At 39.3% G+C, this 25,848-nt stretch overlaps 1 protein-coding gene and 1 non-coding gene across 4 annotated transcripts in view; one reads left to right on the top strand and one right to left on the bottom strand.

Annotated features, from left to right (window-relative positions):
- Positions 1 to 25,848, top strand: part of EDNRA (endothelin receptor type A) — a 73,138-nt gene that overhangs the window by 7,314 nt on the left and 39,976 nt on the right.
- LOC114108928 (U6 spliceosomal RNA) lies at positions 3,135 to 3,238 on the bottom strand. Its single transcript, XR_003585654.1, has one exon. It is a non-coding gene; the product is annotated as a U6 spliceosomal RNA (small nuclear RNA).

The raw sequence follows: 25,848 nt of genomic DNA, 5'->3' as shown, positions 1-25,848 counted from the left end.
TTTGTTGTGGGAGTACTTTCATATAATTCCTGTTTTTCTAAAACTCATGTAATGAGTCATTTAACCAATGGTTATTTTAGAAAGTAAACCTTTGGGGTTAAAAAAAATTACTCTTTAGTCATTTCAGTCTTCTTTCAGGGGAAAAGAGAAAAGCACTGGAGTGAGCATAAAAGTCTCACAATATTCAGGAGTTATTTCTACTTCCTCCTGGCAGTCCTCTTGTCTGGATTAGGGAACCATAAGTTGTTACTGTTTCTTTGACTTCTGCCTGAGAGGGTCAAGAGAATTCCTTCTAAGCAAGCTGCCTCCTGCTGTAAGAGTCTGATGCCTTGAAGTCTCACACATCAGACCTATGGATTCCTCTGACCGTGTCGAACTGTCTCTGTATTTCAGGGCAAAATAGTAGCCATCTAGTTTCACTGTGCCATTATGTTTAGGTACCAGTGAAAAGTGCACAGACTTGAAGAACATTCTGTTGAAGAGATGCATGAAGCTTCTTTATCTCCCCTACTATTAGAATTAGGTTGAAAGAAGAATGGTTGAAAGGACGTGCCATGTTCTTCAAAGAAAGATAAGTTTTCAAATCTCACATGTGGTCATTGTGTTTAAGAGTTCCATCACTTGCTTTTAGACTCAGTTCTAAGGTGTCTCCAGAGGGCAGATATTGCCCTGAGTTGGGTTAGAATCAGAATAAGTGAAAGCAGTGTACAGGCGGCAAGCTAGACTTGCTGATTAGACTATTACAATAAAAAGGAGAGTACGTGACAAAGTGTTCTTTCTATTCGCATTTTGTTATCTTTCTTTCACTTTGAAAGAGGTTGCACTGAAACTGTCTCATGTACTGATGTGCTGGAAGAGCAGAGCAGCCAGTCTCAGACGACTAGGCTGTTTCTGTTCGGTCATCATCCCGTGCAGCTGGTGTTGGGTGGCTTGGGATGCTCTGTGGGCATGGAAGAGGCGTTCACTACATATCTGAATTTCCAGGTTTCCTTGTTGATGTCTGTCATGTCAGGATTTCTTCCTCCAGGCTGTAATGGACATTGCCTGCACTTATCATGTGCTTCTCTGTTTGGACACCCCCAAGAGCTCCTGCTTCTTCCTAACATGCACGTGCAGCTGTTGTGCGAATGCCTCACTCCCCCTAAGTAACATTCTCCACCCTGAGGCTGGATATAGTCACTGAATTGCCTCTGCTGAAGCATGTACAAATCCTGAATTTAAAACTGAATTAGGTCTTAAGTTATATACATTGCATGGAGAAGAAATAACCCAAAAAGTGAAGAGAAATTCCTCTGGCCCTGTTTACACTTGTGCGAGTACACACACACACACACACACACACACACACTCACACATTACTTGATAATAAAAATCAAACAGTCTGAGACAATAAACTATAAAGTAGAAGGAACCAAAGGATGCAAATAATGCCAGTTACCTTGTTGGCTTTCAAATGGCAATGTTGAAGAAACGCTATTGTTTATCAAGGGATTACTCTAATTTTGAATTGTACAAAGAAAACACACATATCATTAGCTTCATGAGAAGACTGACAAAAATAAGAGAGAGGAGAGAAAAGGAGTTAGTACACCCTTCTAAATAGTCACACTTATAACCAAACTGATGATGGATTCAATCTGTCAAGAATTACACTATCTGATATCCTGAATTTTCAAGGAAGGTAAAAACATAGCAAAATAGATCAATCTGTATATAAAATATTTACATTCATTACAATGACAAAGCATCATATCTGTGTTGCGAATGCAAAAATACCCCCTAATGACTCAATGACAATATAGATTAGAAGTATAGAATTTAATAATTCTATATATTTTTAATAACTCATTTATGTCAACTTTAGGGAGAGAGGTTTTAAACTTGAATAGAGTGGAAACCCTAAAAGTGATGTTGGTGCATGGGTGGGCCAAAGCTTGGTATCATGTGCTCTCAGTTCAGTTCAGTCGCTCAGTCGTGGCTGATTCTTTGTGACCCCACGAACTGCAGCATACCAGGCTTCCCTGTCCATCACCAACTCCTGGAGCTTACTCAAACCCGTGTCCATCGAGTCGGTGATGCCATGTGCTTTCAGAACAACAGTAACTCAGATGTACACACAGATATGCCCATATGCCATTGCACCTCAGCCTCTTAAGTAGAAGCTGGAATGTGGGGAGATTTTTGTAGGCAGGAAGCAGAATGGAGAGGATGAGATTGGCAGCCATGGGAAGAGGAAAGCAGGTGAGCCCAGGGACTTGGCATGGAAATGTCATCACAGGGGGGAGCTGGAACCAGTGACGTCATAGACAGTCCTGTAGGTGAATCACGGCTCCACGCGGCATGTAGGTTAAGGCAGATCTCTGAGAAGGAGCTAAGCGGCCGGTGACACATCCAGTAATTAGTTGTTGACTGATTGGGTCCACTCCAAGCAACCACCTCTTCCTGAGGACAACAAGGAAAAATAAACAAAGACAATTTCTGTATGAAATTATCAAGGATATTTTGCAATGAAAAGCCAAGGTTCCCAATATGTTGCTCTGGCAGAGGATCTGAGCAATGTGGAAACCAGAGACGTTCACACAAAGCCAGTTTATCTCCATATTCACACAGACTTTGACATCTTGTGCAACTGAAATCCATCTTGTTTGGGCAGCCATACAAGAGTTGTTTCCGGACACATCAAATCACCAGGGCAATATCTGTGTTGGAAACAAATTGCCCCAGCATATAAGGCATATGCCTCAAACATAGAACCTGTTCAATAAGTGCTTTTTAATACAATTTAATGAAACCACGTCAAAATGATGCGATTAAAATTAACTTCTTTTTTTTCCCACTGAAGTAGAGTTGATTGACAAGGTTGTGTTAATTTCTGCTGTACAGCAAAGTGATTCAGTCAAACAGATAGATCCTTTTTCATATTCTTTCCCATCATGGTTTTTCACAGGATATTGAATCTAGTTCCCTGTGCTATACTATACAGTAGGGCCTTGTTATTTATCCATCCTATAGATAAGAGTTTGCATCTCCTAATCCCAAACTCCCAGTTCTTCTCTCCCACCCTACTTCCCCCTTGGCAACCACAAGTCTGTCTTCTATGTCTGTGGGTCTCTTTCTGTTTCTTAGATAAGTAAAAAATATAGGAACACTTCGCAGATTTGCATGTCATCCTTGCCCAGGGGCCTTGCTAATATCTGTATTGTTCCAGTTTTAGTATATGTGCTGCTGAAATGAGCACCAAAACACACTTGTAATCTGATTTTTCTGAGCGCTTCAAATTAAAATATTGATGATGATAAGGACGATGATGTTGATCTGTCAGGGGGGTCTTCATTTACGAACAGGGCACAGTGTATTCTCTGTGGTCTGCACATGCTACTCTCCCAAGTTGATCAAATTACCCACCACTGCATGTATAATCATGATGTTTGCCTTTTACTCATCATCAAGCAAATAAAAACTGGCCTTTCTCATATATTCCAGTAATAGCCCTGGAATCATAAAATTAGGTGTGCCCTAAATTTTCAGAAAGAGAACGTGTCCCTTCACTGAGCTTTCTGTCTTCTTATTGGTACCCCATACCCCAGCTCATCATGTCCTGTTAGGTGTCTCTGATTTGGCCTCATCTCTCCATGCTTCTCATCTGCTCCTCTTTATCTAGCTAACCAAGCTAAGCAAGATGATCCTTCTGCCTGAAGTGTTCTCCCTCATGCCTCCTCTGGTTTATTCCACTGTATGCTTCAGATCTCAGCTGCAGCATCTCTTTGTGTGGCAGGCGTGCCTGACCTAGACTGGGTCAGGGCCTTTCTCCTGGGCTCCCATGATGCTCTCTGTTAGCCCTGTAAGATCACGGAACACACGCTCTATTGTCTCTGACAATTCCCTTGCCTGTCTGCCCCTTATAGACTGCAGGTCCCCTGAGGCATGCTGCCATCATCCTCATTTATCACGGTTTCTCCACATCCCACAGTGCGCCCAGTTTCAAAACTACTTGATGAATGAGCAAAATAAGAAAAATGTACTGTATTTGTCTCTATAAGAATGTTTTTCTCCCATGCAATTCCAGATCTAAAGACAGGCTTGCTTTTTGAATTTATTGAATCTCTACTATGCCCCTGCAAACCAGGATAGCTCAAAGTCCATAAATCTAGGAGATAAATGCATGCACTATCACAAGATTGTTTTCTGTTTGTCTTTAGAGGTCAAGAGTTCTTTTTCTATGGTTCTGCCATTATATTGTTTAATTTCCTCTCTCTTGAGTGATGTAACCAATTAAAGAATCTTGTTTCAAGATTTTGTGCAATACACAGTCCTTCAGCGTAGTTGTAATTGTGGTTTCAACTGAAATATTCAACCTACAAGTGATTTAGAATATCAAAATGAACATTCATATCACCAAACATTTTATTTGCTCTTTAGAGAACAGGAAACAGATTGATTTTCTGGCATAGCTGAGACACAGGAAGATTGTAAAAGTTCATTATGCTAACTAGCTGACCTAAGGATATATGTACATATTAAATGACAGAGTGATAAATTTGTTACCCAATTTGCTGTTTATTATAAGGAAGTTGCTGTCTGCAAAGGCTTCAGAACCCTTTCCAACTCTACCTCCCCTTCTGGCTTTTCGTTTCCTGTGTCTGGGAATCTCATTGCTTTCTGTCATGGTCCTGTTAAGTAATTATTCTCATGTGAGGTTACTCAGCTAACCCTCAGCATTTGGCTCACAGCACAGTTACTCCCATTTCGCTGATGGGGGATGGAAACCATGTATCACGGCAGGATTGTTCCCAGGGCTGAGAGGAGCTTTCAGTCCCCTTCTCCCTGGGAAGGTGTTGGGATGTACAGAACATTGTGACGTATACTTCTCCATCAAACAGGACAGATCACGGAAGAGGGTGCTGTGTTCTAAACTGAAATAGTGATGCATAAATGCTTTACTTTTGAGAAAAGAATTTTCTCATATATACTGTGTGTGTGTGTTGCAGTAATTCCATCATTCTGTGTAGTAAAAGCAGATGTCCTGGCTATTGTATTCTGAAATATTTCTATAGTGTCTTTGTCCCATGAGTTGCTAGCATGGAAGTGTCATTTCTTTATTATCAAACAAAATTTACACAGTTTGTATATAGAGTGTATGAACTAAAATGAAAGAGGATGGGGTATGAAGTTTCTGTCTCTGAAGCTGATTTGAAGGCTAGAGTGGTTAAATAAGGAATGTTCTTAAGCAACTCTGTCAAAATAAATTTGATACCCAGCCAGAAATTCTACTACTGCTTTCTGGATCTACCATAATCTCTTGGGAGCTAGAATTATTGCTTTCTATAGCTACCATTTTATTTTTAACTAGGTCTAGTTTTTCTTGGAAAAACTTTCCTACATTATAAAGGTAATAGTTGATATTAAACTGTAATAGAACTGAACATAAGTCTCATTCAGTGTTACTATTTGATAGCCTTATTTTCAAATTTGAACATCAAATTTTACAAAACCACATACTCTAAAATATTTATTTAAATTTGGGAGGTTTGATGTCTTATGTTCCTGAACTCAAGAAGCAAAAATCAAGTGTGCCCTCAGATTTAGTATTATTTTTGTGAATGTGCAAATTTAAATTTCTCAAAAATTTAGAGAATTTAGAATTTAAACTTCTCTAAAAGTTTCATCAGCATCATTTGCCATCATGACTTACTTGGCAAATGGGATAGACAACAGAAGTTACTCAAATCGTGCTTCTCATAAAACTTACACATGGGAGTCCTATAATTTTAGATCGAGTTTTATACTAGAAAGTAATGGAGGTGGGCAACTGTTGGCCATTTGGTTACTCAGTTACATCAGATCTCTCTTCTCTAAATATTCTTTATCTATTTATTCATAAATATTTATTGAGCTCCTCCTATATGTCAGTTATTGGGGAAATAGCAGTGAACAAAAGCAATCCTTGTCCTCAAAGAGTTTCCATTCTAGTAGAAGAAAAAGACAACAGTCAAGTTAAGTCTGTGAAATAGCAGCTAAGGAGAAAAGCAAAACAGAGAAGAGGAATAAAAGTGGGAGGAGTGAGCAAAGAACTCAATAGAAGCCGATGTCAAATAAAAACTAAAACTTAAAGGAGCAAACCATCCCACTGTCTATAAAGAAAGAGCATCCAGCCAGTGGAAATGGCAAGTGCAAAGGCCCTGGGGCAAGAATGTGCCCAGAGGGTCAGTGGAGCAGCAAGGAAGCCATGGTGGTTGATTGGAAGGAAGAGAATAGTAACACATGATGTCACAGAAATACTGGGGTAGGGTAAGCGATGCAGGGAAGCAGATAACATAGGGCCTAGCAATAGATGACCATTTAATTTATTGTCCAAACCAAGATGCTTTAAGGGTAAAAGGAGACACTATCAATAATTGCATCTGGACAATAGGCATTAAAGGAGACACTCAATAATTGCGTCTGGACAATTTGTAGGCATGAGAAAAGTAGGAAGCCTAGTCACCCTACCTATACACCTTTATAAAACCTTTAGCTTCTTTCTGTGAGATAGGAAAGTTTTAGAAGGTTATGAACAGATGAGTGACATGATCTATTTTACATTTTAACAAGAACTTGCTGGCTACTGGGTTGAGAAGCATTTCCTAAATCGACGAAGGAAAAATATACAATGAAAATACATGATGTGTACCGGTTTATAGGGTTTCCCTGGTGGTCCGTTCAGCAAAGAAGCTGCCTGCGATGCCAGAGAGGCGGGTGTGACCCCTGGGTCAGGGAAGATCCCCCTGAAGAAGAAAATGGCAACCTGCTCCAGTAGTCTTGTCTGGAAAATCCCATGGACGAGGAGTCTGCTGGGTCACAGTCCGCAGTTCACAGAGTTGGACACGACTGGGCAACTAAACCAGCACCACCATGCCAATTTATAACCGGAGAATACTGCCCCCTAAAGCTTAATTAGTGTTTACTCTGTACCAAGCTAACTCATTGGATCCTCACAGCAAACTGACTGCACTGCTATTGCCTGAAAATGAAGACTGAGGCGCAGTGTTTCAAGAATGTTCTCAAGGTCACACAGTCAGCAAGTTGCAGAGCCAAGATCAGGATCCAGCCTGATCTCAGAGGCCATGCTGTTAGCTGAGCCGCCACACCGCTTCTCTTCCATATGCCTCGGAAGACAAACTTGATGGGCGTCCAGATGTCAGCCCTAGTACAGAAATAAATTTCCAAAGACTGTGTTCAAAAATAGTCATCCCCTTCCTTCCCTGCATTAAATCCAATATTTCTTTAGTTGTTTATTTAGGACAGAAGTCACACACTACAAAGGACGGATGTATATGAAACAGAGATTGCTCTCCAGAATAGCATTTGTGTTCTAAGTCTTGCAGATTGCATTGGAACATCTGGTAAACAGATTTTTGTATTCTATACTCATTGTCATGCTGGTGAGATCAGCTGACAGAAGGAAGCCAGAAAATAAAGATAAATAAACTGTAAAAAAAAAAAAAAAGGTTAAGTCCTTTGATGGTCTGATTGCTTAGACATATATATCTGCTCAGAGGAACATGTTTTGCCAAACTGATGTCTCATCCAGTTATTACAGGAACGGCTAGGCAATCTGTAGGCATGAGACAGGAACATGAATGTCTATGGCTTTACCACAGTTCCAGGTGGGATATGAACACCTGATTTTATTGATAAAACTAAATGTTGCATTTCTAGGCCCTCCTCCCCAGGAGTTTACCAAATGCATAGGAATTAAATGGGGAATATGAAGGAATAATGAATGACATTTGGGGACATGTCTCAAATTATATTTAAAAAGAAGCTAGAAATAAAATGCCTAGGAGTAAACTTAACCAAGGGGGTAAAAGACCTATACTCTGAAAATTGTAAAACACTGACGAAGGAAATTGAAGATGATATAAAGAAATGTAAAGATACTTCATGCTCTTGGACTGGAAGAATTAATAATGTTAAAATGGCCATGTTACACAAAACAATCTCCAGATTTAGTATAATTCTTATCAAAATACCCATGTCATTTTTCACAGAACTAAACAAATAATTCTAAAATTTAAATAAAACCACAAAAGATCCAAATTGCCAAAGCCATTTTAGGAAAAAGAGCAAAACTGGAAGTATCACCCTTCCTGACTGCAGGCTATACTATCAGTTCAGTTCAGTCACTCATTCGTGTCTGACTCTTTGCCACCCCATGGACTGCAGCACACCAGGCCTCCCTGTCCATCACCAACTTCCGGAGTTCACCCAAACTCATGTCCATCGAGTCAGTGATGCCATCCAAACATCTCATCCTCTGTCATCCCCTTCTCCTCCTGCCTTAAATCTTTCCCAGCATCAGGGTCTTTTCCAATGAGTCAGTTCTTCTCATCAGGTGCCCAAAATATTGGAATTTCAGCTTCAGCATCAGTCCTTCCAATGAATATTCAGGACTGATTTCCTTTAAGATGGACTTGTTGGATCTCCTTGCAGTCCAAGGGACTCTCGAGAGTCTTCTCCAACACCACAGTTCAAAAGCATCAGTTCTTCAGCACTCAGCTTTCTTTATAGTCCAACTCTCATGTCCATACATGACTACTAGAAAAACCATAGCTTTGACTAGATGGACCTTTGGTGGCAAAGTAATAGCTCTGCTTTTTAATATGCTGTCTAGATTGGTCAAGCTTTTCTTCCAAGGAGCAAGTGTCTTTTAATTTCACAGCTGTGTCACCATCTGCAATGATTTTGGAGACCAAAAAAATAAAGTCTGTCACTGTTTCCACTGTTTCCCATCTATTTGCCATGAAGTGATGGGACCAGATGCCATGATCTTAGTTTTCTGAATGTTGAGTTTTAGGCCAACTTTTTCACCCTCCACTTTCACTTTCATGAAGAGGCTCTTTAGCTGTTCTTTGCTTTCTGCCATAAGGGTGGTGTCATCTGCATATCTGAGATTATTGATACTTCTCCCAGCAATCTTGATTCCAGCTTGTGCTTCTTCCAGCCCAGCGTTTCTCATGATGTACTCTGCATAGAAGTTAAATAAGCAGGGTGACAATATACAACCTTGACGTACACCTTTCCTGATTTGGAACCAGTCTGTTGTTCCATGTCCAGTTCTAACTGTTGCTTCCTGACCTGCATACAGATTTCTCAAAAGGCAGGTCAGGTGGTCTGGTATGCCCATCTCTTGAAGAATTTTCCTCAGTTTATTGTGATTCACACAGTCAAAGGATTTGGCGTAGTCAATAAAGCAGAAATAGATGTTTCTCTGGAACTGTCTTGCTTTTTCAGTGATCCAGCGGATGTTGGCAATTTGATCTCTAGTTCCTCTGCCTTTTCTAAATCCAGCTTGAACATCTGGAAGTTCACAGTTCACATACTGTTGAAGCCTGGCTTGGAGAATTTTGAGCATTTGAATGCAGAGTTCCAAAGAATAGCAGGGAGAGATAAGGAAGCCTTCCTCAGTGATCAATGCCAAGAAATAGAGAAAAACAATAGAATGAGAAAGACTAGAGATCTCTTCAAGAAAATTAGAGATACCAAGGGAACATTTCGTGCAAAAATGGGCACAATAAAGGGTAGAAATGGTATGGACCTAACAGAAGCAGAAGATATTAAGAAGAGGTGGCAAGAATACCCAGAAGAACTATACAAAAAAGATTTTCACAACCCAGATAATCACGATGGTGTGATCACTCACCTAGAGCCAGACATCCTGGAGTGTGAAGTCAAGTGGGCCTTAGGAAGCATCACTACAAACAAAGCTAGTGGAGGTGATGGAATTCCAGTTGAGCTATTTCAAATCCTAAAGGATGATGCTGGGAAAGTGCTGCCCTCAATATGCCAGCAGATTTGGAAAACTCAGCAGTGAGCAGTGGCCACAGGACTGGAAAAGTCAGTGTTCCTTCCAATCCCAAAGAAAGGCTATGCCAAAGAACGCTCAAACTACCACACAGACTATATATAAACCTACAGTGAACAAAATACATGGTCCTGGCACAGAAGCAGCCACATCATTGATCAGTGGAACAGAATAGGGATACGAGAAATAAACCCATGCACCTATGGTCAATTAATCTGCAACAAAGAAGGCAAGAATATACAGGGGAGAAAAGACACTCTCTTCAGTAAGTAGTGCTGAGAACTGGATGGCTACATTTCCTTATACCATATAGAAAAAAGAAGAATCACTCCAAATGGATTAAAGACCTAAATGTAAGACCAGAAACCATAAAATCACCAGAAAACTCTTTAACAAAAATCATAACAATATGTTTTTGGATCTGTCTCATAAGGCAAAAGAAATAAAAACTAAGAGGAATAAATGAGACCTAAATAAATTTAAAAACTTTTGCATAGCAGAGGAAACCATCAGCAGCAAACCAAAAAGACAACCTACAAAACAGGACAAAATTATTGTAAATGATATGACTAACAGGGCTTAATATTCAAAATAAACAGTTTGTAGAATCAATATCAAAGAAAATTAAACAACCCAATCAAAAAATGGCCAAAGACCTGAATTTTTCCAAAGACAGCATACATATGGCTAACACACACATAAAACAATAACTTGACTAATTATTAGAGAACTGCAAATCAAAATAATAATGAGATATCACCTCATACCTGTCAGCATAGCTATCATCCAAAAGTCTACAAATAACATATGTTGGCAAGGATGTGGAAGAAAGGGAACCCTTGTACACTGTTGGTGGGAATGTGAATTGGTGTAGCCAGTGTGGAAAGCAGTGTGAGAGTTCCTCAAAAAACTAAAAATAGAAATATCAAATGATACATTCTTGGGTATATATCTGAGGAAAAAATGAAAATACTAATTTGAAAAGATACATGCAACCCCATTGTTCATAGCAGCATTATATACAGTAGCCAATATGTGGAAGTAGATGAATGTACAAAGATGTGGTATATTCCTACAATGGAATATTACTCAACTATAAAATAAAGAATGAAATTCTGCCATTTTGTAGCAACATGGTGGACCTAAAGAATATCATGCTTTATGAAGTAAGTGAGAGAAAGGCAAATCATATATGATATAATTTATTTGAGGAATCTAAAATATAAACCAAATGGATGTGTATCACAAAACAGTAAAAGGCTCATGGATATAGAAAAAAAACTAGTGGTTACCATTGGTTTAGGGGAGTTAGTATAGGAGATAAAGAGATACAAGCTACTGTGTATAAAATAAACAACAAGTATATGTTGTACGGAACATGGAATTATAGCCACTATTTTGTAGTAACTTTAGTGGAATATAATCTATAAAAACACTGGATCGCTATGCTGTACACCTGAAACTAATATGATATTGTACATCAACTATGCTGCTGCTAAGTCACTTCAGTCGTGTCCGACTCTGCCGACCCCATAGACGGCAGCCCACCAGGCTCCCCCGCCCCTGCGATTCTCCAGGCAAGAACACTGGAGTGGGTTGCCTTTTCCTTCTCCAATGCATGAAAGTGAAAAGTGAAAGGGAAGTTGCTCAGTCGTGTCCGACTCTTATAAAAATAAGCTAGAAATTCTCAATTTTTAAAAATTTACATATGAAATATAATGAAATGATTTCATTAAATCTGAAGCTATTTGAATAGGAACTTTATTAATATCCCTAAATTTGTTTTTTTTTAATTTTTATTGAAATATAGTTGACTTATAATATTCAGGTGTACAGCAAAGTGATTCAGTTCTTTTTACATTCTCTTCAATTACAGATTATTACAAGATATTGAGTATAGTTTCCTGTGCTACACAGTAGGTCTTTGTTGGTTATCTATTTTATCTATAGTGATATATATTTTTTAATCCCAAACTCCTAATTTACCCTCCCCCTGCTTCCCTATGGTAATCATAAATTTGTTGTCTATGTCTGTGAGTCTATTTCTGTTTTGTAAATAAGTTCACTTGAATCATTTTTTGGACTCCACATGTATCATATGTTATTTGTCTTCGTCTGGCTTACTTGACTTAGTATGATCTCTAATATCCCTAATTTTAAAAGCAACCAGTAAAGCTAACAATATTGAGCATGTCCGAAATATCCAGAATCATTCATTTCAAAATAAAAAGTAATGGCGCATATGTCTTTGCCAAATATTGAATAATGTAGTATGCCCAGTCCCGCATGAGTTTTATGTCACATAAAGCAATTCTATAGAATATCTGCCTTCTAAAGAATATGTGAAGTTTAAACTTAGTTTCAAAAACAAAAATGTCTAGAATACTCCAGAATCTGTCTTTTGTGTCATGTATATCACAAATGCTGTGTCTCTGCCTATTTCCTTTGTTTCCGCAAATTTGATGTTCTTATAAAAGCTAAACCTAAGAAGGTTAAGGTAGTGTTATATCATTTAAGACTTCCCTGGTGGCTCAGACGGTAAAGCGTCTGTCTACAATGCAGGAGGCCCGGGTTCCATCCCTGGGTTGGGAAGATCCCCTGGAGAAGGAAATGGCAATCCACTCCAGTACTCTTCCCGGGAAATCCCATGGATGGAGGAGCCTGGTAGGCTACAGTCCATGGGGTCACAAAGAGTCGGACACGGCTGAGCAACTTCACTTTCACTTTCACTTATATCGTTTAAGAGCCATAATACTTCATAAACTTTTTGACATTTTATTGAAGTATAACATACATGCAGGAACAAAAAATGCACAGAAGTGTCAGCTCTGTGAATTTTCACCAAATGAACTTGATCCTGTGTACCCAGGATCAAGAATTAGGACATTACCTACACCCAGAAGTCCCTCAGTCACTAACTACCCAAACTCCCAAGGCAACCACTTTCCTGGCTTCTAACAGCATGAATTTGTTTTCCTACTTTTGTGTTTTATATAAATGGAACCATACAGTAAATATTCTTTTCTGTCTGACTTTCTTTGATCAACATGATGTTTGTGAGAGTAACCCATGCTGTTGGGTGTAGCTCATTCATTCTCATTATTGTATAGCACTTCACTGTCTGAATATATCACAATTTATTTATTCATTCTACTTAAGTAGGAATTTGAATAGCTTCTGATTTTGAGCTCATACAAATAGTGTGTACATATATATTGCTGAAATATATAGATAGATAGATATAAAGACAACATCTTATAATTTGTATATACTTAAACATCAACATATATATCTGTACACTAAATATGCTTTAAATATAAATCTTGAGCATAATCCTTTTATATTTTGATCAGAATTTTAGAGACCCACCAGGGCATGCACAGGGAACTAGGCAGAATTTCCTAGGCAGAATTCTTTTCTAAACACTTTAAAGACTTGTGTGGCTTATGTCTGAACTTTGTTCATTATAATTCTTCTTGGCATTTCAGGCAAATCCACTATCTGCCTTCATATTGGATAATCCCCAAATCAATTCACACATTTACTAAGTGTCTACAAAAAGCACAGAGAAATCTGGGACAGACATGCCTTTGAGTGGCTGGCATTCCATGTTGAGGATACAAACATATATTCCATCAAGTTAGCCTGACTGCCAGGGGAATTTTATATTCCACTGTTTTGTTAAAATTTGGAGGATCACTGAACACAATTTTACTGGAAAAAAAAATTACATTTTGAATGTGAAATACCTATTAACATTTTCTTTAAAAACAGAGAAACTGTCATTTCTCCTTCTAAAGTAATATATACAGCTATACTGAAATTAATCAAATTACTCCCAGAGACACAAAGATAAAATTAGGTTTCAAGCCTTTTCCATTAATGTTACAGTTAATGGTCATTTATTTTAAAACTTTACAATGCCCCATGAAACACAGATTAAAAAGCACTGATTTCAGACAGTAAATGTTATGAGAGTTTAAGTTGGATTGATGAAATTTTCCAGACAATCTCTCTGAGGTTATTTTTGTTAAATGACATATAGGGTATGCCAGTTGCTCGGTAAAACTTGGAGGTTTAGTTGTAATCTGGTTGCTACATTATTCTAAGACAAGATTGGTAAGAGAGGGTTGTTACAGAAATTTACCAAATCGTAGCATATGAAGACAGATCTATTAATATCATGTAAGAAACAAATCGCCAGTCTAGGTTCGATGCAGGATACAGGATGTGTGGGGCTGGTGCACTGGGATGACCCAGAGAGATGGTATGGGGGGGGAGGTGGGAAGAGGGTTCAGGATTGGGAACTCGTGTACACCCATGGTGGATTCATGTTGATGTATGGCAAAACCAATACAGTATTGTAAAGTAAAATAAAGTAAAATAAAAATTTTTTTTAAATAAAAAGAAAAGAAAATCTTCCTAATATCAACACCCAAATTTGCATTGCAACATCCCTAAAGAGAAATTTTATTTATCAAAACCACTGACTAGATTTAAATGGAACACAGCAGTGGTCTTACAAGGCACTTAATACATCCTCCGAGAAGGAACTGCGTGAACACTGAGTTTTGGAGTCTTATGATCATGCTTTTATCTTTAAAGGTAGATGATTAGTTGAGACTTTTCCTGCTTTTTGTTCTGAGGAAATTGTATCACAGGAATATTTTTATTGGTTTTATGGTGTAACCTTAAAATTGCCTCCAGCTCCTGGATTACCATAAAGGAGGGAAGTAAATCCACAGGGAGTCTGGAAGCATGAAGGTGATATTCCAGGGTCTAACTTGCAAGCAGTGAGTGCTCACCACTTCAGCTTAATCCTGTCTGATTCTCTGACCCAGGGATGGGTAAACTACAGCCATGAACCAAATCTGGCCCAAAGCCTATTTTTGTAAATGAAATTTTATTGGAACACAGCCATACCCATTGCTTACATAAATGGTTTCAACAGATACCAGAGGATCTGCAAAGCCTAAAATATTTACTATCTAACCATTTACAGAAAAGTCTATCAACCCCTGCAGCATCTCACCAACTGCCCTGGCCCTGCCTTTCATCTCTGTCTCTCATCCTCCTCCATTTTGTCCCATAGCAGCTCAGAGCTCAAGAACTGAACCTCAAAATATGAGTAAGCCTTCATCACCTTCGCTGTTCTTAAGTGACTGATGCCCACAACCACCAAAATAGTAGATGGCATAATCCCAAGAGATCAAAGTACGTTTCTTTTTTAAAATATTTTTGTGACTGATCTGAAATAAATCACTGATCTTTCAAATCACTATCTTTTTTCAAGATTTTTTTTCCTTAATATGGACCACTTTTAAAGTCTTTATTGAATTTTGTTACAGTATTTCTTCTGTTTTCGTTTTTTGACCACAAAGCACGGGATTTTAGCTCCCCAGCCAGGGATTGAACCCACACCCCTTGCATTAGAAGGTGAAATCTTAACCACTGGACAACCAGGGAAATTCCTTCAAGTCATCATCTTTGTATGAAGAAATAAAGAGAGGTCATCTCATGGAATCCCACAGTCAGCCTGTTCCTGAGGTGACTGCTGACATAAATGAGTCGAATAACCCAGGGCTATTACCTTCCCTCTGTCTTCCCCATTTATGTTAGCAAACTTCCAAACTTCCTGAAAGGTCTTAGCAGCTGGGTATCCATCAAACTTGTTGGACAAAACAGTATGTTTTCTGATCAAAATTGAAGAAGTTTTCAATTCTTTGTCACACACTTAGAGACATTCATTCCATTATCTTTCAAGCAATAGGTAGTAGTTCTGAACCAAGGGGCTTAATCTTCAAGCAGCAATTCATGTTGCAGTTAAAAAAGAACAAAACAAAGTTTCCATTTATTTCAGGGAAATTTCACACAGAAGACAAAAAGAGAGATACTCTCCAGAGATCGTAAAGATAAAAGCTTTACATACTTAAAGTTATTTGATCTCAAAAATCACTGCATTTTATATTTCTTTGATAGACCAATTAAACTTTATGGTCATAATTAAACATAGATGAATTTTTATCTCTGGGCTATAAAATTCAAGGAATATGTCTTTGGTAATGGGCAGAACTATTCCAGTAGAACTATTCCAAACGCTAAAAGAGGATGTCATCACGGTGTTGCATTCGATATGTCAGCAAATCCGGAAGACCCAGCAGTGGCCACAGGACTGGAAAAGGTCAACATCCGAATTCCCAAGAAGCATAGTACTAACAAATGTGTTAGCCATCAGACAGTTGCACTCCCATGCTAGTAAGGTCATGCTTAAAATCTTGCATGCTAGGCTTCAGCATTGTGAGAACCAAGAACTTCCAGATGTCCAAGCTGGGTTTAGAAAGAAAGAGAAACCTGAAATCAAATTGCCAACAGTTGCTGGATCATAGAGAAAGCAAGGGAATTCCTGAGAAATATCTTTTGCTCTGTTTCATCAGCTATGCCAAAGGTTTTGACTGTGTGGATCATAATAAACTGGGGAAGCTCTTAAAGAGATGGGAATACCAGACCATCTTACCTGTCTCCTGAGAAACCTGTATGTAGGTCAAGAAGCAACAGTTAGAACCCTGTTAGGAACAATTGATTTGTTCAAGAGTGAGAAAGGAGTATGACAGGGCTGTCTGCTATCACTCTGTTTAATGTATACACTGAGCACATCATGAGAAATGCCAGGCTGGATGAGTTACAAGCTGGAATCAAGAGAGGCAGGAGAAATATCAACAACCTCAGATACGCGGATGATACTACTCTATGGCAGAAATCGAAGAGGAACTAAAGAACCTCTTGAGGTGGGTGAAGGAGGAGAGTGAAAGAGCCAGCTTAAAACCAAATATTAAAAAAACTAAGATTATGGCATCTGACCCCACTACCTTGGCAAATAGAGGGAAAAGGTGGAATTAGTGACAGATTGCCTCTTCTTGGGGTCTAAAATCACCATGGATGGTGACTGCAGCCATGAAATCAGAAGACATTTGCTTCTTGGCAGGAAAGCTGTGACAAACCTAGACAATGTGTTGAAAAGCTGAGACATTACTCCTCCAACAAAAGTTTGTATAGTCAAGGCTATGGTCTTCCCAGTGATCACATACAGTTTTGAGAACTGGACTGTAAAGAAGGCAGAGTGCCGAAGAATTGATGCTTTCAAAGTGTGGTGCTAGAGAAGACTCCTGAGAGTTTCTTGGACTGCAAAGAAATCAAACCAGTCAATCTTAAGGGAAATCAACCTTGAATACTTATCAGAAGGACTGATGCTGAAGCTGAAACTCCAGTTTTTTGGTCATCTGATGCGAACAGCTGACTCATTGGAAAAGTCCCTAATGCTGGGAAAGATTTGAGGGCAGAAGGAGAAGAGGGCATCAGAGGATGAGATGGCTGGATGGCATCACCAATGCAATGGACATGAACTTGGGCAAACTTCAGGAGATGGTGAGGGGCAGGGAGGCCTGGCGTGCTGCAGTCTATGGGGTCACAGAGAGTCGGACATGACTGGGTGACTGAACACAGTAACAATGGACAGAAAGGCCTTGTCACAGACAAAGGGGAAGGTGGGGAAACAAATGAGACCTACTCCAAGTTCCTTCTTTTTAAAAACTATGTATGTATGTATGTGATTTTGTGGCACAGGTATTAATCTGTATACAACAACCTCTAAAAATTATTGGGGAAGGAAGGGGGAGCTACAGGGGATGGAAGGAAGAAGACAGAGTTGGGTGATGGAGAGTCATCCTTGAGGCCCCACTTTTAGCCACTGTGTAATTCAGCAGTCACACTGAAGACTATCGGATATGTTTAAGAAAGGGGGGAAGTGAAGGAAGGAAGAAGGAAGAGAGGGAGGGAGCCTAGACTCTCAGAATGTGAGAAGTCAACGTTTGTAGTTCCAATTATGTGAACCAGAACTTGGAGCTATTTATAATTTTACAAACACTAATCCAAATTGGCCCTGCTTGCAGGCGATAGAATATAGGCAGTCTCTCAGCTGATGGCCCAATTCTACCTTTACTGTGGTTTTGAAATTTTTTACTTGTTTGCAGTAACTGTGATGAACTCTGATGAAGTGATAAATACTGAGTTTGCGGAAATGGCCCAGAAGAAAAAGCTGGTACTAGAATTGAACATGTCTAATAAAGTGTCACATTTAATTCCATTCATCTTGAACTGACAGAGTTATTGAGATGGAGGGCAGATTAATGGTTGCCAGGGATGAGGGAGTTCAAGAGAGAGGGCAAAGGAGTGTGATTTTTATCATCACACTTATGAGGTCATTATCAGGGATCCTTGTGGTCATGAGTTTGTTCCATATCTTGACTAGAGGTCAATACACAAAACTATACCTGTGATAAAATTGCATAAATACAAACAAATAAGTAACAATGGAGACATGTGAATATCACTGGATCACACCAATGTCAAAAAATGGTTGTACCAGTTTGCATTCCCACCAGCATTATATGCGGCTCCAATTTCTCCACATCCTCACCAACATTTATTATTGTCAGTCTTTCTTATTATAGCCATTCTAATGATGTGTGGTGGTAGCTCACTGTGGCTTTAATGTACATTTCCTTTAATGATGAATGATGTTGAGCATTTTTTATTTTCATGTACCTAGCTATTTGTGGAGAAGGCAATGGCATCCCACTCCAGTACTCTTGCTTGGAAAATCCCATGGATGGAGGAGCCTGGTAGGCTGCAGTTCATGGGATTTCGAAGAGTCAGACACAACGGAGCGACTTCACCTTCCCTTTTCACTTTCATGCATTGGAGAAGGAAATGGCAACCCACTCCAGTGTTCTTGCCTGGAGAATCCCAGGGACCCGGGAGCCTGGTGGGCTGCTGTCTATGGGGTCACACAGAGTCAGACACAACTGAAGCGACTTAGCAGCCCCAGCAGCAGCTATTTGTATTTATACTCTGGTGAAATGTCTATTCAGGTCTTTTACTCATTTTAATTATGATATATTTTAATTGTAGTTCTTTATCTTTTTTAACTGTAGGAGTTTTCATGTTATTGTTGTTTTGCTTCTTTTTTAATAGAGTGAAGTTGATTTATCACACACATGTCTGACAATGGACAAAATGTTGTTTACATGAAACATCATAGATTAAAAATATATAGTATTTATATTTTAATAGATAATATTTATCCTGGACAGAAGTCCTTCATCAGATATATGATTTGCAAATATTTTCCCACTCTGTGGCTTTTCTTTTCATTTTATAAATATAGCTTTTGAAGAGCAAAATTTTAAAATTTTTATTAAATCCAATATATCAAGTGTTTCCTTTGTGGATCACAAGTCTGGTGTCATATCTATGAAATCTTTGCCTCAGCCTAGATCACAAAGAAACTTTTAATTTTTTTCTGACAATATTATAATTTTAGCCCTCAATTTAGATCTATAATCACAAGTAATGTTTTTGTAGTATGTAAGGTAAGCATCTAAGTTCATTTTTTTGCATAGGCATATCCAGTTGTTCCAATGCCATTTGCTAACAAGACTGTCCTTTCCTTACTGAATTACTTTGGCACCTTTGTTAAAATTCAATTGATAATGAATATAAGGGTTTATTTGTCTTTTCTTTCTTAGTCCAGTGACCTCTGTGTCTACTGTTGTGCCACCCTGCCTTGATTACTGTAGTTTATAGTAAGTTTTTAAACAGGTACTATAAGTCATACTTTGTTTTTTTTTCCTCCAAAAAATTTTTTGGCTATTCTAGGCCCTTTACATTTCTATACAAATTTTAAGATCAACTTGCTAATTTCTTTGAATTTACATAGGGATTGTATTGACTGTTTGGATGAATTTAGAGAATATTGCCATCTTAACAAGGTTGATCCTTCCAATCCATAAGCATTAATATACATCTTTGATTTGTCTAGTATTTGGCAGCTTTCAGCATACGTGTCTTATACTTCTTTAGTTAGATTTATTCCTTATATTCTAAGTATTTTCTTCTTTTTTGATACAATTTTGAATGGAATGTCTTAATTTCATTTTTGTAGTTTTCATTTCTAGAAAAATAAATTGGTTGTATAAATATAAATGCAACCAATATCTGTCTGTTGCTGTTGTGGCCTAGGACCTGGCTGGAGTCTTCACCATTTCTCTTGCAGCATAAGCTTTTTTCCCTGCTAGTGTGTGATGGGTAAGAATGCAACTAGTGTTAGAACAGTCTGGTGCCACTGCTTGATACATGCTAAAGCACCAACAGTTTTACCCACTGTCACTTTTACACCAACAGTGCAAAAGTCAACCGGTGGAAAAGGCAGCCATCTCAGTGGTTTCCTGATCTTGCAAATGCTGTGGAAGGTTCCCCTGAACCTTGACAGGGAATCTCCAGGGCTCCAAGGACAGCGCTTAGAGAATCACTGATCTAGATGATCTCTAAGCACTTGCCTAAGTCTAAAATGCTGTCGCTTTTCAGATCTAAGAGAAATATCATTTACCAAACTTACAATAACATTTGCTTAAGTGACTGATTTTCATGAGTCAATATCCTTAGACAGTTGCTGCATGTAGAAAAATGTGCCAAGTCTTTTGAGAGAGGTTAAAAGGAAATAGAACTTTGGCCCTAAATCTCAAAGAAATAGCACAAGCCTCTCTCAGTACTCAAGGGTCTATGAAAGGAAACCCAGCCACTGTAGGCTAGTTACATTCGACCCCAGATTTGTATGTTTTCTGTTCTAGGTAGCACTAAAAATAAACAAAGTGCTTACAGTGGAAATACAGCATGTGTCAAATATCAACACTGAGAAGTAAAACTAGGTTAAACTCTATTATTATTGACTCATACAGTTTAGTATTGTCTCATTTCCAAATGTCTGGAAAAAAGACAAAACAGGATCAAACTAATTTTCAAGGTTTTTTAAAATCCTTTATTTTACACTATGATTTATAACAAGCCCTTGACTAGAAGCTTAAAATAGCCATTAACCTACTGTTTTTTCCTACATTTTATAGTATGGTGCCTATTATATTCACTGGGCAAATTTTCCATGTATTTTAACTTCTCCCTGGAGAGGAATAAAATACTATTTATATAGTCAAGGTAAATAAATAGTCTCAGGGCTTCATCTGTGGGATTCCATAATATCTGGCATCCTTCATCTTTTGGGGTGGAAAAAGGACAAAGAAAAGGCAAAAAGAACTAAAGAAAAAGGCAAAAAGGGCTAAAAAGAAAAAAGCAAAAAGGACTAAAATATTCATGGTTGGGAAGAATAAAAGAGAAATTGGGAAAACAAAATTAACCATATAAAATTAAGGGACAGACTTTCCTAGTGGTTCAGAAGTTAAGAATCCATGTTTCCACTGCAAGGAGCACAGGCTTGACCCCTGGTCAGGGGACTAGATCCCACATGCTACACGGTGCAGCCATAAATAAATAAATATATATATAATAAATAAAGTGAAGGGAGGGATTGAGGTTAGACTAGGTTAGGGATAAATGGAGCTGATAATAGTTTCAGAGAAACTACTTACAGATTGGAGTTGTGATTTTTTTTTTTTTAATCATGCAATCTAAGAGCTGGAAATATTGGGCAAGAACAAGATTATACGGCAGAAGAGGAAGCCACAGCCCAGAGATTTTCGACAGGGCTAGAGCTGGAAGCCAGAATTTCTCCTTCCCTGCAGTATGGTCCATCTTTCCCTCTTCTAATATTTAGTGGGTGAAGAAGCACACCATTCTTAAGGGAAGCATGACAGTTACCTGACAGGTAACTCAGACGTCTTGAACAGGTCTTCCTAATTCACTTTATGCCTCAGCTATTGCAAATCGTGAAGTCTTATTTCCCAATGAATTTCTGTTAAGTATTCAAAATCACCTCGACCTTGTTTACTGTACTACATCACCTTTAGCATCAACCATATTCTTTGCTCTCCACAAGACACATATGGTATCATTTTCTTCACACCACATACCGTATCTTAGTTGGGTCATCGTTTCCAGCGACACAGGATAATTGTGAACACGTGACATACTTTACAATGAAGAACGAACCCCAGTTCTTAAGATTTTACATATTACATTGTTCAATATGCTGCATGCTCTAAAATATGCCGTTGGTTTTTGCTTTTTGCTACTTATTACCACCTTCCTGATAAGTTTTTTGGGACTACTGCCTAAAGCTACATGTAGAAATCTCTGCCGGTTATTTCATTTTGTTTTATTCTGCTTCATTTTCACCTTCATGTTTCTTTTAAGTAAGCACTAGAATGGCACCCCACTCCAGTACTCCTGCCTGGAAAATCCCAAGGGTGGAGGAGCCTGGTAGGCTGCAGTCCATGGGGTCACTAACAGTCGGACACGGCTGAGTGACTTCACTTTCGCTTTTCACTTTCCTGCCTTGGAGAAGGAAATGGCAACCCGCTCCAGTGTTCTTGCCTGGAGAATCCCAGGGATGGGGAAGCCTGGTGGGCTACCGTCTGTGGGGTCGCACAGAGTTGGACACGACTGAAGAGACTTCGCAGCAGCAGCAGCAACATGTACTACCATAAAGAGTGCTTAAGATAAACAATAACATTTTTTCAATAAGTTTTGAGTCTCACTGTGTGTCCAGGTCAGAGCACTTATTTTATATAATTAACTATAATTATATAATTTCTATAATTGTATTTTCTCCATTCAGGAAAAGTCGACTTCATTCTTTCCAATGTAAAGCTTCTCTCCATTATGAATTAAATCGTAAAGTACTGACAGGAAACTGTACAATCTTGATATTGAGTGCTTCTCACTTTTCTTTTTTAGATAATTTAATTCTTCTCCATCCAAAGATCCTTTGGTTTAGGTATACTGACAAAGTGGAAGTCTGAAGTCTCTTGATTCTAGATTGGCATCCTTACAGCAGAGTTATCTAAGAGAGATATTTCTTTTCATCCCCAGCCTCTGAGAATGAAACTCTTGGGTGACTGAGATTCTTGGAGATACTAAGCCCATATCTTGGGTGAACCATCTTTCCTCTAATGAAATAACCTTCCTGGGTTTGGAATTTGGTTTTTAAAATATTTTTTCCTCCTTCTTATTCTCTCCTTCACCTGGTTATTAACATCTATGTATTTCAGATTCTAAAAAGTGAAGGCCTCATCCAAAACCAAAACACTGAATATTGAATAGTTAAATAGATGGATAGCAGGTAGTAGCAACAACTTCAAGTTTCTGATCTAAGTGCAGAGTAGCCGGAGCAGTTCCTCAAAATCCATGTTTACAGGCACTCCCAGTTATGATCTTTGATGAGTCAGGCCCTGTTCTAAGGGGCTCTGATTTCCTGTCCACATCAACCATATATGGCGCAGGTTCTCTTTCATCTCTGGTTTTCACTGAGAAAGACTTCCATTGCATGAGTCACGTAGGTCCAAGGCCTTCATCTGCTGAGCTGCTACAGGATGCCGCTTGCAGCTTCCTTAGGGACCATTGCATCTGTTCCTCTTCTGGGTAGACAACTCCTGGTCAGTGGGGGCCTTTGTGCCCGTGGGGTCTGCCGCCACCCTGCACCTGGTAACTGGGATGACCCTCCTTCACAGTCTCACTGGAAAAAGCAGACACAAAGCGGAGACTGATAAAGGTAGGCTGTGCAAATAGCTCCCATTGCCAGATACTTACTTCTGCTAAGCACTTTCTCTGGATCGTCTCTTCTGTCACCCACAGTAAACTTGCAAGGTAGCTGCCTTCACCGTTTCCGTTTTCGAGAGGAGGAAACTGAGAAGTGTGAGGTTAACCAGCATGCCAAGGTCACGTGATCTGGATTATAGAGGAGCTGGGATTTGGTCCAACCCAGGAAGTTGAGCTTCAGGGCCCACGCTCTTTATAACGCTAAGCCGCTTGCTCTCATTCAAAGGAGTGCTTCTCCGTTCCCCCTTACCCCCGACCCCCAGCCCTCATCACAGAGAGCACCCAGCACCAGAGTTGGTTACCTTTATGGAGTTTCTGCTCTGTGTCTGTCATGCTCTCCAAATTCTAGGGCTGGCCAGGAGGTATGAGAACCCTGTCAAAGGAAAAATCGTAGGAGTAGGGCAGAAGCCATTGGTTTTGCTTTATTGATTTGATTTGATTTCATTTGACTTCTGTGAAAATTCTGCCTCAATTCTGAAGCAATTAAAGCCTCCGGGAAGAGCAAAATTCATTCTCAGTCACGCACAGTGATTTATTTTATTACAACCAATTTGAGATTTGCAACAGCCTGAAAACATGTTCTCATGAAAGGCCTCAGCATCACAGGCTTTATTACCATGCCAGTCTGTATTGTTAGAAGATGTAAAACATCTTTACTGCTGGTTTGATGATGTACCAACTTCTAGAATACCTCCTAGCCCCACTCCCAGAAAGGAAAAACCTCAGAACCCTACTTTTTCAAGACTATACCTGGTTCACCATGTCCAACTTCAAGTGACCTGCGTAATCCATGTTGAGGGGAAGAAAACATTGTATTTACTTTGAGGTTTGCAGCTATTACAAAGTGTACTCATAAATCTCTCATTCCTCCCTAGGATGGGTGGAGTGGGATGAAGGGAAGGAGGAGAAGCCGTCAGCCTCACTGGATGGGCTGGAAGTGAAATTAGCACAAAGAAAAAGGCACCCCTGGTTTTACTTATCCCATTAATAAGATGTCATGACAATAACAAAGATAATGTCCAAATAGTGGCATTAACATCTGCAATGGATTTTAAAAGGGGGGATAAATTTATTTTTATTATCCTTTTCTTCATGGTCATGAATAATTGGTATGTTTCGGTTTATAATTACAAACTATAGCCGTTCAGAATAACTAACATCTGTGCAGTGTACATTCAGTGTGTGAAGTTCCGGCCCTCCGGATGATTCTGATGGCAGCCAAAGCTTGAGAACAAGTACGCTAAAGCAGTAAGTCTCAACCTTGGCTCTACATTGGAACCGCCTGGAAGCTTTACAAACTCCTGGACATGGAGGAGAGAAAGAGGCGAGTAAGATGGAAGAGGAGAAGGTCACTGGGGGTTGGCGCAAGGGTTTGGGTGACCCACCAAGGACTCAGAGTCATGAGTCAGACCGTGCCGCTTGGCCACTTGCGGTCAGCAATAACAGTTTATCATGTTCATTAATTCATTATTTGGGGATGTCAAAACACAGATGAGAACTCCTGACCACCCATGCTCAAGCACATGTCTTCATCATGTAAAAGCAAGTTCCATTTAAAAAAAAAAAATAGGAAAACTGCTGGCCTTGTGTCCCAACTCAAGAGACTATGGGGCTTCCCCAGTGGCTCAGCGGTAAAGAATTCACCTGCAATGCAGGAGACATGAGTTGGATCCCTGGGTGTGAAAGATCCCCTGGAGAAAGGGCTCAACAACCCACGCCAGTACTCTTGCCTGGAGAATCCCATGGACAGAGAAGCCTGGTGGGTTATAGCCCAGGGGGTTGCAAACATTCATACATGACTGAAGTGACTGAACACGCCCGAGATTCTGATTTCATTGGCCTAGGACAGGATTTTCAACCTAAGCACCATAGATATTTTGGGCTAGATAATTGTTCATTGGAGCGCCTGGCCTATGCGTTGGATGTTTATCCTTGTTTATCCTTGGCCTCTGCCCCCAGATGTTAATAGCCTCCCAACAAGCTGTAAAAATCAAAAATGTCACAAGATGTTGCCAAATGTCCCCTGAAGGACAAGATCACCCCAGGATGAAGAGCAGTTGTCTAAGGGCACAGCCTAGACACTGGAATTTTTAAAAACTCCTTCAGTCATCCTGATGTACAGCCAAGACTAAGAACCATTCATCAGGAGGGTTCATATTAATAAGTAGCTTTGTATGTGCAATGATGAATAATAAAACAATAAACTTGTGTGTAAAGTAAAAGTAAATCAACTTGTGTGGAAGACTCAGGCAGTCTGCCCATAAGTAAAGGACAAGAGCTTTGGGGCATAAGTTTCACAGCAAGCATTTGGCGCCTTACATTTTTGCTTACTTTCTGGTTGTCAGGTATGTTCCAGAAACCTGACATAAACAGGTACACTGCATTTATCTAAAAGGTCA

The sequence above is a fragment of the Ovis aries genome, chromosome 17, assembly GCF_016772045.2.
Source record: "Ovis aries strain OAR_USU_Benz2616 breed Rambouillet chromosome 17, ARS-UI_Ramb_v3.0, whole genome shotgun sequence".
Lineage (NCBI taxonomy): Eukaryota > Metazoa > Chordata > Mammalia > Artiodactyla > Bovidae > Ovis > Ovis aries.
The sequence above is the reverse complement of the archived record's forward strand: the minus strand, read 5'-3'. Positions and strand labels throughout refer to the sequence as shown.